This window comes from Callithrix jacchus, chromosome 5, assembly GCF_049354715.1.
Source record: "Callithrix jacchus isolate 240 chromosome 5, calJac240_pri, whole genome shotgun sequence".
Taxonomy (NCBI): domain Eukaryota; kingdom Metazoa; phylum Chordata; class Mammalia; order Primates; family Cebidae; genus Callithrix; species Callithrix jacchus.
In genome coordinates, this window is record NC_133506.1 from 99,106,583 (window position 1) to 99,123,158 (window position 16,576).

Here is a 16,576-nt window from a genome sequence, read left to right on the forward strand (position 1 = left end):
GGTTCACTTGAGATCAAGAGTTAGAGACCAAGTTGGCCAACATGGTGAAACTATGTCTCTACTAAAAATACAAAAAGTAGCTGAATGTGGTGGCATGTACCTATAATCCCAGCTATTCTGGAGGTTGAGGCACGAGAATTGCTTGAACCTGAGAGGCAGAGGTTGCAGTGAGCCAAGATTGCACCATTGCACTCCAGCCTTGGTGACAGAACAAGACTGCGTCTCAAACAAAAAATAAAAACATTTTATTATTTATTTTGAGGTAGGGTTTCACTCTGTGGCCCAGGCTGGAGTGCAGTGGTGCAGTATAGGCCCAGTGCAACCTCCGCCTCCAGGGTTCAAGCGATTCTCCTGGCTCAGCCTCCTGAGTAGCTGGGATTACACGCACACGCCACCATGCCTGGCTAATTTTTGTACTTTTAGTAGAGACGGGTTTTGCCATGTTGGTCAGGCTGGTCTCAAACTTCTCACCTCAAGAAATCTCCCCACCTTGGCCTCCCAAAGTGCTGGGATTACAGGTATGAGCCACCATGCCCAGCTGAAGAAAGCATTTTAAATTTAACACGTACACAACTGAACTCATTATCTCATTTATCCAGTATCTACTTATATTGCTGTATGTTTGAACTCTGTTAATTATGTCTATGGAATCTTCCTGTTCATTCTTTTTTTTTTTTACTGAGTCTTGCTTTGTCGTCAGGCGGGAGTGCAGTGGCATGATCTTGGCTCACTGCAACCTCTGCCTCCCAGGTTCAAGAAATTCTCCTGCCTCAGCCTTCTGAATAGCTGGGACTACAGGCATGTGCCACCACACCCAGCTAATTTTTTTGTTTTTGAGATGAAGTCTTGCTCTTGTCCCCTAGGCTGTAGTGCAGTGGCGCAATCTCGGCTCACTGCAACCTCCGCCTCCCAGGTTCAAGCAATTCTTCTTCCTCAGTCTCCCAAGTATCTGAAATTACAGGCACGTGCCATCACACCCAGCTAATTTTTTTGTTTTTGAGATGAAGTCTTGCTCTTGTCCCCTAGGCTGTAGTGCAGTGGCGCAATCTCGGCTCACTGCAACCTCCGCCTCCCAGGTTCAAGCTATTCTTCTCCCTCAGTCTCCCAAGTATCTGAAATTACAGGCACTTGCCACCACACCTGGCTAATTTTTGTACTTTTAGTAGAGATGGAGTTTTACCATGTTGGCCAGGATGGTCTCAATCTCTTAACCTTGTGATCTATCCACCTCAGCTTCCCAAAGTGCTGGGATTACAGGCGTGAGCCACTGTGCCCATCCTTGTTCATTCTTTTTGTACTCACATCTTTAAATGTGCTAAACCCTTCTGATTTTATTGGAGTATTGTTTGATGTGTGGCTTTTTTTCATCCCCACTGTCATTGCCTTAATTTACAAGAGGTCAAAAACTGGACATTTAAAAGCAGGTTGGGCATGGTGGCTCACGTCTGTAATGCTAGCACTTTGGGAGACCAAAGCAGGCGAATCACCTGAGCTTGGGAGTTTGAGATCAGCCTGCCTAACATGGTGAAACCCCCCATCTCTACTAAAGACACAAAATTAGCTGGGTGTGGTGGCATAACATGGTAAAACCCCATCTCTACTAAAACCACAAAATTAGCTGGGCATGGTGGCACGCATCTGTAATCCCAGCTTCTTGGGATGCTGAGGCAGGGGAATCCCTTGAACCCAGGAGGTAGAGGTTGCAGTGAGCCAGGATCTTGCCACTGCACTCTAGCCTGGGCAACAGTGAGACGCTCTCGCTCTCGCTTTCTCTCTCTCTGTCTCTCTCTCTATATATATATATTATATTAAAATAAAAGGGGGGGGGGCCGGGTACGGTGGCTCAAGCCTGTAATCCCAGCACTTTGGGAGGCCGAGGTGGGTGGAACACAAGGTCAAGAGATCGAGACCATCCTGGTCAACATGGTGAAACCCCGTCTCTACTAAAAATACAAAAAATTAGCTGGGCATGGTGGCTTGTGCCTGTAATCCCAGCTACTCAGGAGGCTGAGGCAAGAGAATTGCCTGAACCCAGGAGGCGGAGGTTGTGGTGAGCTGAGGTCACACCATTGCACTCCAGCCTGGGTAACAAGAGCGAAACTCGGTCTCAAAAAAAAAAAAAAAAAAAAAAAAAGAGTTCGAGACCACCCACCCTGGCCAACATGGTGAAACCCCATCTCTATCAAAAAAAAAAAAGCACGCCAGGCATGGTGGCCAGTGCCTGTTGTTAACAGCTACTTGGGAGGCTGAGGAGGGAGAATAGCTTGAAGCCAGGAGGTAGAGGTTGCAGTGAGCCTAGATTGTGCCACTGAGCCCCAGCCTAGGCACAGAGGGAGACTTCATATTAAAAATAAATAAATAAATCAGCCTAAGGGCTTAAAATTTTGTGTTTGAATACTTTTAGGCAGGGCCTGCACTCTTCAAAGATTACAGATACCACCATTCTCTGACATCTCACACACTGAAGACTTAGCATTTTACCTACATTGCCTCTAGGAATTTGGGTTTGTAACTCCTGGTTCAGACCTTTATCAAATGGCCACTCCACCATAAGTCTTTCCTTGCTTCTGTCTTCTCCATATTGTTGCCCAAGTTATCTTTTTAAAGTCTACATCTAATCTTTTCTTTCAAGGTGCCATTGGTTCCCTATTTTCCACTTAGTTTGACCTTTAAAACCTTTCACAGTTGAATTATTTCCTGCATGTTGCTGTTACCATCTTATCGCCCTCTCCCCTGGCCATTTCTCTCCTGGCTTCACTGAACTTCTCATTTTAACATTTTATGGATATACCATGTCTTTTAGGATTCCGCCTTTTTCCGATGGACTCCCCTTCTCTAACTGGCAAGACACTCATCCCTCAGGACACTTAGTTCATATGCATCTTCTCTGATTTCTCTGTCTTCTCTGACAGACAGCACTGTCTGTCTCTTCCACTAGACTGTTGAGTTCCTTGACTGAACTTGGCATCCCTGGACTAGAGCCTGGCACCATCAGAGAGAGTGGCTGATGTGGATCTCCAGGGTCAAACTGTTATTCTTTGCAGTGTTAGAAATTCCATAAGCATTTTTGTTAGATGGCATGGGTTTTTTTTTTTTTGAGACAGAGTCTCGTTCTGTCACTAGGTGCCAGGCTGGAGTACAGTGGCGCGATCTCGGCTCACTGCAACTTCCACCTCCCGGGTTCAAGCAATTCTCCTGCCTCAACCTCCCAAGTAGTTGGGACTACAGACACGTGCCGAGTAGCTGGGACTACAGACACGTGCCACCATGCCCAGCTAATTTTTATATTTTAGTAGAGATGGGGTTTCACTATGTTGGCTAGGATGGTCTCGATCTCTTGACCTCGTGATCTGCCCGCCTTGGCCTCCCAAAGTGCTGGGATTACAGGCTTGAGCCACTGTGCCCGGTGGCATGGTTTTTTTATTTCTACTTGATGAACATGAGCCCATGGCTGCCTATTTTGTATGTGTTACCTGCAACCATCAATTAACCATTCAAAGTTAATTCGAAGATTAAAAGGGCTTGCTGAGATCTAGTCCCCCAATATCACAACATTTTTGTGGTGTTTTACAAAATTATTTTCCTCATTAGATTTTATTTGTGTTGGGTAGGCTTTATTATCCCTATTTTACCAGCGATGATAAAACTAGTCTGATACTGAAGCATATATATATTCAGGTAAGGCTCAGAGAGAAAATGTGGTTCTTACACTGCATTAAGCAACTGGTTTGTCTCTTAATATAGTAGTTAAATATACTCTAGCAGGTTCCACAGAAATGGTGCCTTTGCTGGATAGGCACATGCTAAAGTAAAGGTCTTGCCTTTTACAAGGCCACCTTATCATCAAGGTAGGAGGAGGAGGTACTCAGAATCTGCCTGACCTACGGGAAGGCCCTGGTTGTGGTTAGAAACCTTGATTGAAATTAATGGTGTGCCTGTTCCAACCTCTCAAGTTTTTCTATTATATTTCAAATATCTGGAAGTTGTGAAAACTTGCTGCCCTGCTGAAGTGTCACACCAGCCTGGTGAGTGAAAGCAGTCATCCCAAAATGGAGTAAGCTGAATGTTAAGAGCAGAAAACTTTTTATAGTTATTCTAGTAAGTAATTAACTTTGTAGAGCACATCACAACTTTTAGATTGCTAAAATGCTGTATTTGGGACTAGGTGTAATTCCATTATAGAAAGATTAACCAAAAAAGAAAAGAAAGATGAACCATTAGAGCTAGGAAATAATCTCTGTTAGATATTGGCATATGGCATTCAATTTTGTTCCCCTCATACTTGAGAGGATAATCAAAATGATTAAAAGTTTGAAAAATAGGTCTTATCATGGTAAGTTTTTAAAAAGGGGGAAAGATTTTAGCCTAGAGAAAGAAAAGCTAAAGTATAGCTTGATTACCATCTTCAAGTACAAGAATGGTTTTTGCCAGGGGGATTTTGATTAATTGTTCATGTACTTCAAAGATTTAAGAGGAAATGATCTTAAATTGAAGGAGGAGCAATTTTGATGAATACGAGGAAGAGTTTTTTGATCATCAAAGTAGGGAAATGTTTGAATGACTGCCCAAGAGAGTGTTGAATTTCTGACTGTTTCAGTTACTGTGTCACAGATTACACTAAGACTTCTGGCGGCATAACATGATAACCATTTTATTGCCTGTGATTTTGTGGGTTAGTAATTCTGGAAAGGAGGACACATTTCTTTGCCCTATGTGATGCTGATTGAGCTGGAGGATCCAAGATGGCTGCAGTCACATCTGTACACTTGGTGCTAGCTGTTGGCTGGGATATTTTGATTCTCTGTGAGTGTTCCTTCTTGGTCTCTCATCACTCATAAATCTATATCGAATGGCTGGGCATAGTGGCTCACGCCTGTAATCCCACTACTTTGAGAGGCCAAGGTGGTTGGATCACCTTAGTCAGGAGTTTGAGACCAGCCTGACCAACATGGTGGAATCCCATCTGTACTAAAAATAGAAAAATTAGCTAGGCATGGTGGCAGGCACCTGTAATCCCAGCTACTTGGGAGGCTGAGGCAGAGAATTGCTTGAACCCAGGAGGTGGAGGTTGCAGTAAATCAAGATTGTGCCACTGCACTCCAGCCTGGGTGATAGAGCAAGACTCCACCCCTTCTTCCCCACCCCCCGCCCCACTGCTGGCCCCGCCAAGAAAAAAAAAGACACTTTGTGTCCTTTCTTTCAGGTAACTATCAGGAAAATGAGTATGGTTGGGGGACAGATAGGTATATGTAAGGCAAAATTTTGTGTACTTGAGATAGATCTGGTTTCTCCTGTTTCTAGGACTTGATTGAATCCTCTGTCTAGGGTGCTCTTCCTTCCAGTCTGCCTAGTGTAAATTAAATTGTATTTCCTTCAATTAGCCCATCATCAGAACAGTGTTTCTTCATGCCTCTCACTTATTTTTTTTCTCATAGTGTCTAGCATTTTTCCTTCATTCCTTTTTTTAGTTCACAATTCAATATTTATATGATTGTTTGATGTATAATAGACAAAAATATATCTGCTTTGCTTTCGAGTATCTCCCTCATAACAGGTACTCAGTAGTTGTTGAATGAATAAATGATTGGTTGAATGCATGAATGAATGAAGCAATATTTGAATTTAGTTTTAAAGGCGATTAGAATTTTGGACAGGTGGAGCAAATGAATGGGGAATTCTTTGTTCTGAGGTGGAAACTGTGGATCATATTGCTCGTATAATTTCAGAAAACTGGAGAAGCTGGTTTGGGAAAAGGTGAAGGGTTGGATTTGTATCTAGTATGCTAAATTTGAGGTATGGAAGTTTAGCAGGCATTTAGAAATGAGGCACTGATCTGAAGGGTGAGACTGATTCCAGATATTCACTTTGGGAGTTACCTGACTAGAGAATATGAAATCTGTTCCTTTCACAAATGCTTGGTAAGCTCCCACTGTGTGCCAGACAGCTATGTTTTAGGGAAGGTGAACTGCAGTCTGAGAAGGAACCAGTCTTGTGAAAAGAGCTAGGGAGAATGTTCCAGCTAGGAGAGGAACCCCAAGTTTGTGGGCCTGGGGCAATAAATAATTTATAATTTTTGAGAAATTGAAAGAAGGTGACTGAAGGACAGAATGAGGTAAGTGAAGGAAGGGGAAGAGATGCATGAGGTAAAGTGGGAGAGGTAGGCAGAGCCCACATCACATGAGGACTTGGTGGGCTAGATAGGGAGACTAGCCTTCATTCAAAAGTGTGGTGGGGCCGCGCGTGGTGATTTATGCTTGTAATCCCAGAATTTTGGGAGGCTGAGGTGGGCAGATCACCTGAGGTCAGGAGTTTGAGATCAGCCTGACCAACATGGTGAAACCCCATCTCTACTAAAAATAGAAAAAATTTTAGTCAGACATGGTGGCACATGCCTGTAGTCCCAGCTACTTGGGAGGCTGAGGCAGGAGAATTGCTGGAACTGGGAGGCGGATGTTGCAGTGAGCCGAGATTGCACCACTGCACTCCAGCCTGGGCTGGAAAACTCCATCTAAAAAAAAGAAAAAGTGTGGTGGGACACCATTGAAGGCTTAAAATGGAAAGTGACAAGCAGAGATTCTTTTTCTAAATAAAAGATTACGCTGGCTACTCTGTAGAGAATAGAGAATCACAAAGAAGGGACCAGTAAGGAAGTGTTTGACTTTCTTTCTTTTTTGAGACAGAATTTTGCTCTTGTTGCCCAGGCTGGAATGCAGTGGTATGATCTTGGCTTACCACTACCTCTGCCTCCCAGGTTCAAGTGATTCTCCTGCCCCAGCCTCCTGAGTAGCTGAGACTATAGGTGCCTGCCACCATGCCCAGCTAATTTTTGTGTTTTTAGTAGAGACGGGGTTTCACTATGTTGGCCAGGCTGGTCTTGAACTCCTGACCTCGTGATCCACCTGCCTTGGCCTCCCAAAGTGCTGGGATTACAGGCATGAGCCACTGAGCCTGGCTGTCTCCCTTCTTAAGAAGGATTATGGCAGATAGCACAGGTATGGCAGTGGACATAGTGAGAATGGGATAGTTGTAGGATGCATTAAAAATGTAGAACCAGTAACATTCACTAGAGAAGGAAAGGAAGAATAAGGAGTACAGAACCCTAGGCATAGGCAGGGGGCAAAAGGAGGAACCAGGGGAGGAAAATAAGGAAGCAAAGTGGTCATTTATGTAAAAGGGGAGTCAAGCCACTGCACTTGCAGTGGGAGCCAGTATGGGAGAAGGAGCCTGTAAGAGGAATTCAAGTGTATCTGGAATAAGTGTGCTGCCTGATGTGCGGCAAGTCAATACGAAAGACTTGGGGGCAGGGTTTAATTGGAGGGCTGCAGAGTGAGCACATGAGAGGGAACTGCAAATCCATCTCCCTGAGTCTGGAGCTAGGGTTTTTAAGAATGTCGGAGTGGGCTGGAGTGTGGAGCTTGTTGGGTTGGTCAGAGACTGAAAGGTGAAGTAATGGGACCGGGGGATGAAAAAACTCATGCTGATTTTGTTTCTCTCTGAGGATATTCAAACTGGTTGGCATCAGCTGTTTTACCAGAATTTGGGATCTGAGAATATCTTAAGCAATTCTTAAACAGGTTTTAGAAGCCTTACGCTTCTTTTTTTTTTTTTTTTTTGAGACAGAGTCTCACTCTGTTGCCCATGCTGGAGTGCAGTGGTGCAATCTTGGCTCACTGCAACCTCCGCCTCCCAGGTTCAAGCAATTCCCCTTACTCAGCTTCCCGAGTAGCTGGGATTATAGGAACCTGCCACCATGCCTAGCTAATTTTTGTATTTTTTAATTGAGATGGGGTTTCACCATCTTGGCCAGGCTGGTCTTGAACTCCTGACCTTGTGATCCACCTGCCTTGGCCTCCCAAAGTGCTAGGATTCTAGGCGTGAGCCACCTATCCCGGCCCAGAGGTCCTTTCTTTAGAAACAGTAGGGATGCAGATAGTCAGTATCTAGTGCTAGTGATTTTCGGTTACAAAGAAATGGATCAAAGTGCAGCCTGATTAATGCTAATTTTTTTTTTTAGATGGAACTTTGCTCTTGTGGTTCCGGCTGGAGGGCAGTGGCACAATCTCAGCTCACTGCAACCTCCGCCTCCCGGGTTCAAGCGATTCTCCTGCCTCAACCTCCTGAGTAGCTGGGACTACAGGCATGTGCCACCACACCCGACTAATTTTGTATTTTTAATAGAGACAGGGTTTCACCGTTTTGGCCAGGCTGGTCCTGAACTCCTGACCTCAGGTGATCCGCACGCCTCAGCCTCCCAAAGTGCTGGGATAACAGGTGAGCCACCACACCTGGCCTAATGCTTAATTATAGTTATATTTCTGTCTAGAATTTTTGATAACCCTCTGAGGACAGCTTCATAAAGAATTTGGGTAGATGGATGTATGGGGCTGCAGGGAGATCATGAAGGTTGAGGACATAGGAAAGAGCCACACATTTATCCATCAGAAGATCATTGATGACCATGGAGAAAGGGCTTTCCACAGAAATGAAATTGAGTTAATGAATGAGTGTGTGATGGAGAAGTGAAGGCAGAGTACCAGCTACTTTCTTAGGAAGTTGGGAATTGAAGAAAAAGGAAGATCACAGAGTTTGCCTTATTCAAACTTTCATAGAGAAGTGTGTGTTTGAAGGCAAGATTTTAAAAGCTGTTGGATCAGTATTTACTAAGCACCTACTCTAAGGCTGTCACTCTGCTAGTATTAAGGATTTGTGTAAATGACCTCATTTAGATACTCCATTTTACAGATGAGGAAAATGAAGCTTAGAGAATTAATCACCTTGACACCTCACACAGGAAGAAGACTATGAGTTCTGTCTGTCCCAGGTCTCGTGCTCCTAAACCTTGCATGACACTGCTCTTTGGACAGTCCCATCAGAACATCAACTAGAGAAGAATGAAAAGCTTTTAGAGCCCAGTGATGGTTTAGCCTCAGCTGTATGAATATGTTAGCAACCCAATTAAATAAAGTCTTCTGATTTTTCTGTAATAATCTGGCAGTTTAGGAATGGAGAGGTGGGTGAAGGCAAGGGAGGAGAGGAGAAGAAAAGCATAGAATAAGAGTTCAGTAAATCAGAAAGGGGATTCTTTTGTTGTTCATAAGCATGATGATTGGGTTTTCATGCACACGTGTGAGATGTGCCTCCTTCAAGCCTTGTTACTACAAAGTCAGTGGGTTGCTCATCTGATGTGAGAAAAATCAGAAAGGGGCTTCAGCTTGTGAGAATGGTGGAGTGCAATGGCTTGTGTTGTTAAGCAAAATTGTGTTTTGCAGTAAATATTTATTGTGGTTCTTTTGATGCAAGTTATATTGGGATATGGAGGAAAACGCAAAAATTGATAAGATGAGCTATTTGACCTCTACAAGGTTAGAGAGGAAGGGAAAGTGCTTCACTGTAGTTCATGATTAAAGGGTATAAGAGGGGTGGAAGGTGGAGGAGAAGTATGGGAAAGTATTATACAAGTTAGCTTGTAGAGTGAGGGTGGCATTAGGTACGGCTGGCCAGGGTGATGCCAGTCTAACTTCTCAGGATGACCCCTCAGGCTTTTGGTTACTGTGTTGTCAGTCTAGTCTTAGGTCACAAAATGTATTTTGTTGAGAACCTGGAAATAATCAGTCTTGAAGACAGGATTGCATTCAGACTTGAGTGATTGAGCTCAGAATGGAATGCCAATTTATTATTTTAGGGTGAAGGAATCCTTTTCCGTTAACAAGATTCTGGAATTCGTTAGGATAATTGCTTTTCAATATCAGGAGATCTGGAAAATCAAATTTAATAATATCAAGCTTGCTTAGTGAGCATGGAATTATAAGATAGAATGGTTTGTAGGGGAGAATACAGTTACAAAAAAGATTATTGTTTCTCATAATGTACTTTGCATACAGTAGGGCATTTCATTCTCCCAGTGATCCTCCTGCAAAGTAGGCAAATTATCTTCAATTTACAAATGAGGAAACCAAGGCTTTGTTCAAGCTGATAAGACACCGAACTGAGATTTGAACCAAGTCCCTCTGCCTCTAAGAGCCCATACCCCTAGCTGCTACTATATGCTGTTCCCATTTAAGCTTCATGAAATAACCTTGTTCCACTGCAGAGATGTTGTGTAGCTCTAGTATTTTTCAGCCTTGAGCAGTTCTGAAGTCAAAATGCCCCCCTTGTTTTTTCTAGATTTTTTCCAGATTTCTTTGCTGATCAGTCTTAGATGTGATCACATTCTTTGTTTAAATACCTGTGTGTTAATATAGTCATCCAAGCGTTTTTGTCCTTTTCTCGATTTTGGTTTGGAAGATACTCTGTCTCTTTGGAGGAATTTTACATATCTGTACACATTGATTTTGTATTGATTTTATTATCCTAATTTTATGAGTTAAGTTTTTTGTTTGTTTGTTTTTTTGCCAACTCCTCCTCTCTCCCGTCCCTCAAGTTAAGTTTTTTAGTTTCCTCTGGCTCCTAGTCTGTCAACTCCTTCCTGTCCCCTTCCTCCTCCACTAGACTTAAATTCAGATACTAATGCCAATTTCTGAAAACTCTGGCTCCATTCCAGGAATCCAATTTAGACATGGCTCTCTGGATCACTAGCTATTGCCAGCTACTCACTGCTCCTGTATATATCCTTGATTTCCTACTTGGGTTCCCTTGTTTCTGTTGTGCTTTTGGCTTGGAATGTCATTCTTCCCATGAAGTCTCCTTAGTCTGATCCCTCACTGGGAGTAATCACTTCCTCTTGATTCTCAGAGTAGAGAATTCTTTTTTATGTCTCCTTTGTGGCACATTACACTTTCTGCCATCTAGTATAGCTGTTTGTGTGCATACCCATCTCTCTTCTACTAGACCATGGCCTCACTGAGCAGATCTGTCTGGTTGACCTTTGTCTTTCCCCTAGTTCAGTTCCCTGCACATAGTGGGCATTCAATACCTATTGGATGAATGAATGAATTGAATAACTGAACGGAATTTCAGATTTAAGTGTATGCTCATTGTTTATAGATGCCCTCCCTTTTTTGCTTTTCATCTTCCTTTCACATTTCCTTTTCTTTCTTTTCTATTAAACTGTGTTTTCCTTTGCACTGACTCACTGAACTTGTCTTTACCACTCCCTTTTTTTTACCCAGATTTTGCCTCATTCTTTCCCCATTAGCAGTCACTGAGTGGGTGTGCCACATGCTGCTGGTCGAATTTTCTCCATCCTTTTGTGGCTCGAGTTTCTCCATGAATCAGATGACCAGCATGGGAATTGAGTGGTGATTACATTAAGACTTTAAGACCATGTATAAAGAATAGTACTTAAGATATGTCAGTATATTGCTTTCAAGCGGGAAATTTTCTGATGCTTGTTTGAAGGGAAAGCGGAAAAAATTTTTACCTACTGGGGAGATAGATCAGGGCATTTTATTCACAGTGTGGGATGTGAAATGTCAGAGGCATCTTTTTTTTTTTTAAGACAGAATCTTGCTCTGTCACCCAGGCTGGAGTGTAGTGGCGAGATCTTATTTGACCAAAGAAATAATACAGGAAGCCACAGAAACTTCTGTTAACCGTTAATATTGAATCCTCAAATTTTTTCTACAGCTGGAGAAAACATTAGAGATGAGTGTAGTTCAGCCTTCCTGTTTTCCAGATGAGAAAACAGACCGAAAGAGGCTAAATGACTTGTCCATGAAATGGGTATTTGTTGCCCAGTTTTTACTTCTAGAACTGAATGTGGCCTGGGAAACCACCAAATCTTTGAAAGTAGTGGAAAGTTACACTTGAAGTGGAGGCTTTAGGTATCTAAAATTGAAGGCTTTTGCAATGCTGAAAAGTAGACTTTGTCCAGTTGGTAGCAGGTTGGATTTGAGGCAGTGTTCACCAAAGAGCTGTTTAACCTTCTCAATCACTCACTTCTGGGAATCTGTTCCTTCTGCATTTGAAAAGGGGTTAACATTTAATTAAACATTTTCAAATTTTCTTGCTCTTTTCCCGAGCTCTCATATTCCAAGTTTTGTTTTAGGCTTAATTTCCTTATCTTAGCCCTATTTAAGTTTTTATTGCTTACTCTAAGTTAGATGTCAGTATGAAGCATAGGAAATCCAGAAAGTGTCTGAGACTCATGATTTTTGTTTTATTTTTATTTTTTGAGACGGAGTCTCTCTCTGTTGCCAGGCGCCAGGCTGGAGTGCAATGGCGCGAGCTCAGCTCACTGCAACCTCCACCTCCTGGGTTCAAGCAATACTCCTGCTTCAGCCTCCCAAGTAGCTGGGACTACAGGTGTGCACCACCATGCCCAGCTAATTTTTTTTTTTTTTTAATTAGAGATGGGGTTTCACCATGTTGACCAGGATGGTCTGGATCTCTTGACCTCATGATCTGCCCACCTCAGCCTCTCAAAGTGCTGGGATTACAGGCCTGAGCCACCACGCCCAGCCAGATTTTTTTTTTAATACTTTAAATTTTGGGGTACATGTGCAGATCGTGCAGGTATACATGTACCATGGTGGTTTGCATCCATTCTCCCCTCCCCCCACCCCCCACCCTGTCATCTAAATTATGTATTTCTTCTAATGTTATCCCTCCCCTCATGATTGGTCTTTGGTGCTTGTTAGGGGAATCTTTTACGACTCATATAATAATGTACTTTATTGTCACTGAAATACTGTCTAGTGAACCGGTTGGCAGCAGATACGAAAGGTTACCTGTTTGTTGAGGGTCTAACACTACTGGCCTAGGATGCAACAGTGGAAAGAGATCAGAGCCCAAAACAGGAAGTCAAGTGCAAACAAGATGTGTTTGTCTATTGTAACTCGTGTGCCTCTGTTTTGAACCTTGGTGCTGTTAAAAAGTCAAGACTTAATATTGGAGCTTGGCTGAAGGAGACTCCATTTTTGGTTTGAAAAGAAGCTAACATAAATAGTCCTTTACTGCCCTTGCCTTTATCCATATGCATATCTTTCTTCTAGGGACCATTCTTTCTTCCTGGGCATGGTTGTTTTTCCTATTTTATACCATACTGCATCCATATGGTTTATAAAATGAAGCCACTGATTGACTGCTGATGTTACTTTTGATAGATACGGGATTTGGCTATTTTTTAACCTAATAATGGGAAATTTTAGCCTATAATTCACCATCCTTTTAATTTTTTTTTTTGTTTGTAGAGCCTGGGCAGTGGCTCATGCCTGTAATCCCAGCAGTTTGGGAAGCTGAGGTAGGAAGATTGCTTGAGCCCAGGAGTTTGAGACCAGCCTGGGGAATATAGTGAGACCCCTGTCTCTACAAAAATAAAAATAGGTGAGTATGGTGGCATGTGCATATAGTCCCAACTACTCAGGAGGCTGAGGTAGGTGGATCACCTGAGCCCAAGAGGTCAAGGCTGCAGTGAGCCAAGAGTGCATCATTGTAGTCCAGCCTTGGCACCAGAGTGAGGTCTCGCTGTGTTGCCCAGGCTTTGTGCTGGTCTCAAACTCCTGGCCTCAAGTGATTCTCCTCCCTTGGCCTCCCACAGTTCTAGGATTACAGGTGTGAGCTACCATACCCAGCCACCACCTTCTGCTATTTAATTTTTATTTTGAGACTGGATCTCCCTCTGTCACCCAGGTTGGAGTACAGTGGCGTGATCACAGTTCACTGCAGCCTTGATCTCCTAGGCTCAAGTAATCCTCCCACCTCAGCCACCCAGTAGCTGGGATTACAGGTATGAGCCACTACAACAGGCTTCACTCTGTCACCCAGGCTGGAGTGCAATGGTGCGATCTTGGCTCACTGCAACCTTCACTTCTATGACTCAAGCAGTTCTCCTGCCTCAGCCTCCTGAGTAGCTGGGATTACAGGCACCCACCACCATGCCCAGCTAATTTTTGTATTTTTAGTAGAGACAGGGTTTTGCCAGATTGGCCAGGCTGGTCTTGAACTCTGACCTCCGGTGATCTGTCCACCTTGGCCTCCCAAAGTGCTGGGATTACGGGAGTGAGCCACCAAGCCTGGCCCATTCTTTTAAATAACAGTTTGTTTTTGTTGGTTTCCAGAATTTGTAGCCTAACTTTTGAGTGTTTTCTGAGTGTGGTGGTTTACAAATTACTACTGGGCCTTTGTGAACTTTTCTTTTCCTTTTTTTTGAGACAGAGTTCTGCTGTTCTTACCCAGACTGGAGTGCAATGGCACGATCTTGGCTCACCGCAACCTCCGCCTTCTGGGTTCAAGCAATTCTTCTGCCTCAGCCTCCCAAGTAGCTGGGACTACAGGCGCGTACCACCATGCCCAGCTAATTTTTAGTAGAGACGGGGTTTCACCTTGTTGACCAGGATGGTCTCGATCTCTTGACCTCGTGATCCACCCGCCTCGGCCTCCCAAAGTGCTGGGATTATAGGCGTGAGCCACCGCACCTGGCCATGTGAACTTTTCTTTACTCTTTGAATTGAAACTTTCCTTGAGTATTGGAGGCTACAGCTAATGCTAGTTACTGAATAGCTTCACCCCTTGGCAAGTCTCTGGAGAAAAGATTAAGTAAGTAATTTGCTTGGGGTCACTCAGCTGGTAAACAGTCTTAGTAGTCCCTATTTTCTGAACCCACCTCCCTTTCCCATTGCTTCCTACTGTGAAATCTGCTTTAGTACATTCATTAGAGGACTGGATTGGCTACAGGTTAACCATTTGCTTGAGTCATCTTGGGATCTTTGTGGATTATCATAACCACTTGAACCAGGTTCATTCTGCTGGTGTCAAACCATAATATGAGACAGGTAAAGGTTTTGATTGTGTGTGTGTGTGTGCCTGTGTGTGTGCGCACACGCGCGCATTCTGTATCCTTGCTGTATTGCAAAGAAAATCATCTGTCCTTCCACTTTGTAATTCCAGGAGCAAAAGGGTAAAAGTAGCAGCATGTCTCAATGTGGATGGTCTAATGACTGTGTGAAAGCAGTGAACAACATTCCTTTCTGCTATCAGCACAGGTGTCTTTTTTTGTTCTATCTATCAAAGGGTGGTGAATATGACTTTTGCACTTTGTTGTGGGATATAGGCAAATAGTAAAACCTGAAGATCATGTTGAGCACAGGTGTTCTTTGCAAGGAGAGAATATAGTGAAGATACAAAGGTTTTTGTGACACCAGGAGACCTAGAAATATCTACTCATTTCTGCTGCTTGTCGTAGATATTGGCTAGATCACATCCTCCTGGCAGGAGCAGAAAACATTTCAGGAAGTCAGCATAATTTTCAGATTGAGATCAAACATCAAACCAAGCTAAAGGTCTGTAGGAGGAAGCGGGTGCTTAGTCTGAATTCATCCTGGATTTATCACCAAATCCTATCTGACTTCAGTGCAGTGCAAGCAATTAGAGTGCACCAGGTAGGGGCCAGAGGTATATGTTCATTCTTTGAATTTGACAGAGAAGGGTTGAGGAGCTAAGGGAGAGATTCTAAACTGGCGGGACTGCAGGGTTTTGAGGAGTAACAAACTCGTTAGCAATGGGGTGGAATTGGGAAGAGATGTAACAGCCTGGGGCTGCAAGGAGGATAAACCACTCTGACCACCACTGAGAAGTTTTTCAAGGGATTATATAATTAAGAACTGGTGGAAGGGGCCTGTAGTCATTTAATTCTTAGAGGAGTGGCTCAAAAACTAAATGGAACATGATTAGAGGTATTGGCATACCTACATTTTTAAAAAGCAGATAGAGGAATAGAGCAGATACACATTGTCTTTTTAAAGAACCTTAATGGGCTGGGCGTGGTGGTTCACACCTATAATCCCAGTACTGTGGAAGGCCAAGACCAGCGGATTGCTTGAACTCAGGAGTTTGAGACCAGCCTGGCCAACATGGTGAAACCCTGTCTCTGCTAAAAATACAAAAAATTACATGCCTGATGCGGTGGCTCAACACCTGTAATCCCAGCACTTTGGGAAGCTGAGGCAGGCAGATCACCTGAGGTCAGGAGTTCAAGACCAGCTTGGCCAACATGGTGAAGCCCCGTCTCTGCTACAAACACGAAGATTAGCTGGGTGTGGTGGTGTGCACCTGTAGTCCCAGCTACTTGGGAGGCTGAAACAGAAGATCGCTTGAACCCAGTAGGCAGAGGTTGCAGTGAGCCAAGATCGCACTACTGCTCTCCAGCCTGGGTGACAGAGGGAAACTCTGTCTCAAAAAAAAAAAAAAGAGAAAAAAGGGAAAAAAATTAGCTTGGCGTGGTGGCTTGCAACTATAGCCCCAGCTACCCAGGAGGCTGAGGCTGGAGGATCACTTGAACCCAGGAAGCAGAAGTTGCAGTGAGTGAGACCATGCCACTGCACTCCAGCCTGGGCGACAGAGGGAGACCCTGTCTCAAAAATAAGGAAATAAAATTAAAAAGTTAAGAACCTTAATGGGCCTTTTTATGTTAAAACAACAACAAAAACAAAGAACCTTAAAAAATATTTTCTTTAAATTATTTACGACCGCTTTCTATTGAACACTCATTATTTGCTGGGCTCTGGGGTAAATGCTTTGACATGCATTATTTTAATCCTTTCAATTATTTTTTCAATGTAGCAAGTTCTATTGTTTTGAGGAAATTAAAGGAGTTAACCCCAGAATTCATTCTACATCATGATACATTTGGCTGCAGAAA

General features: G+C 43.4%; 1 protein-coding gene and 1 non-coding gene across 10 annotated transcripts in view; both read left to right on the plus strand.

The window, feature by feature from the left end:
• Positions 1-16,576, plus strand: part of RFFL (ring finger and FYVE like domain containing E3 ubiquitin protein ligase) — an 83,301-nt gene that overhangs the window by 26,579 nt on the left and 40,146 nt on the right. Inside the window, exon 2 of one of the 9 annotated variants that reach the window (XM_054256134.2) lies at positions 8,015-8,271. The exons of 7 other annotated variants lie outside the window; for them this stretch is intronic. The gene's annotated coding sequence lies outside the window, so the exon portion shown is untranslated. Of the gene's footprint in view, positions 1-8,014; positions 8,272-13,130; positions 13,264-16,576 lie in introns of all 9 variants that reach the window. One more of the 9 variants, XM_054256133.2, reaches the window with a different exon arrangement.
• LOC118154405 (small nucleolar RNA U13) lies at positions 9,079-9,185 on the plus strand. The gene has a single exon (XR_004744268.1). It is a non-coding gene; the product is annotated as a small nucleolar RNA U13 (small nucleolar RNA).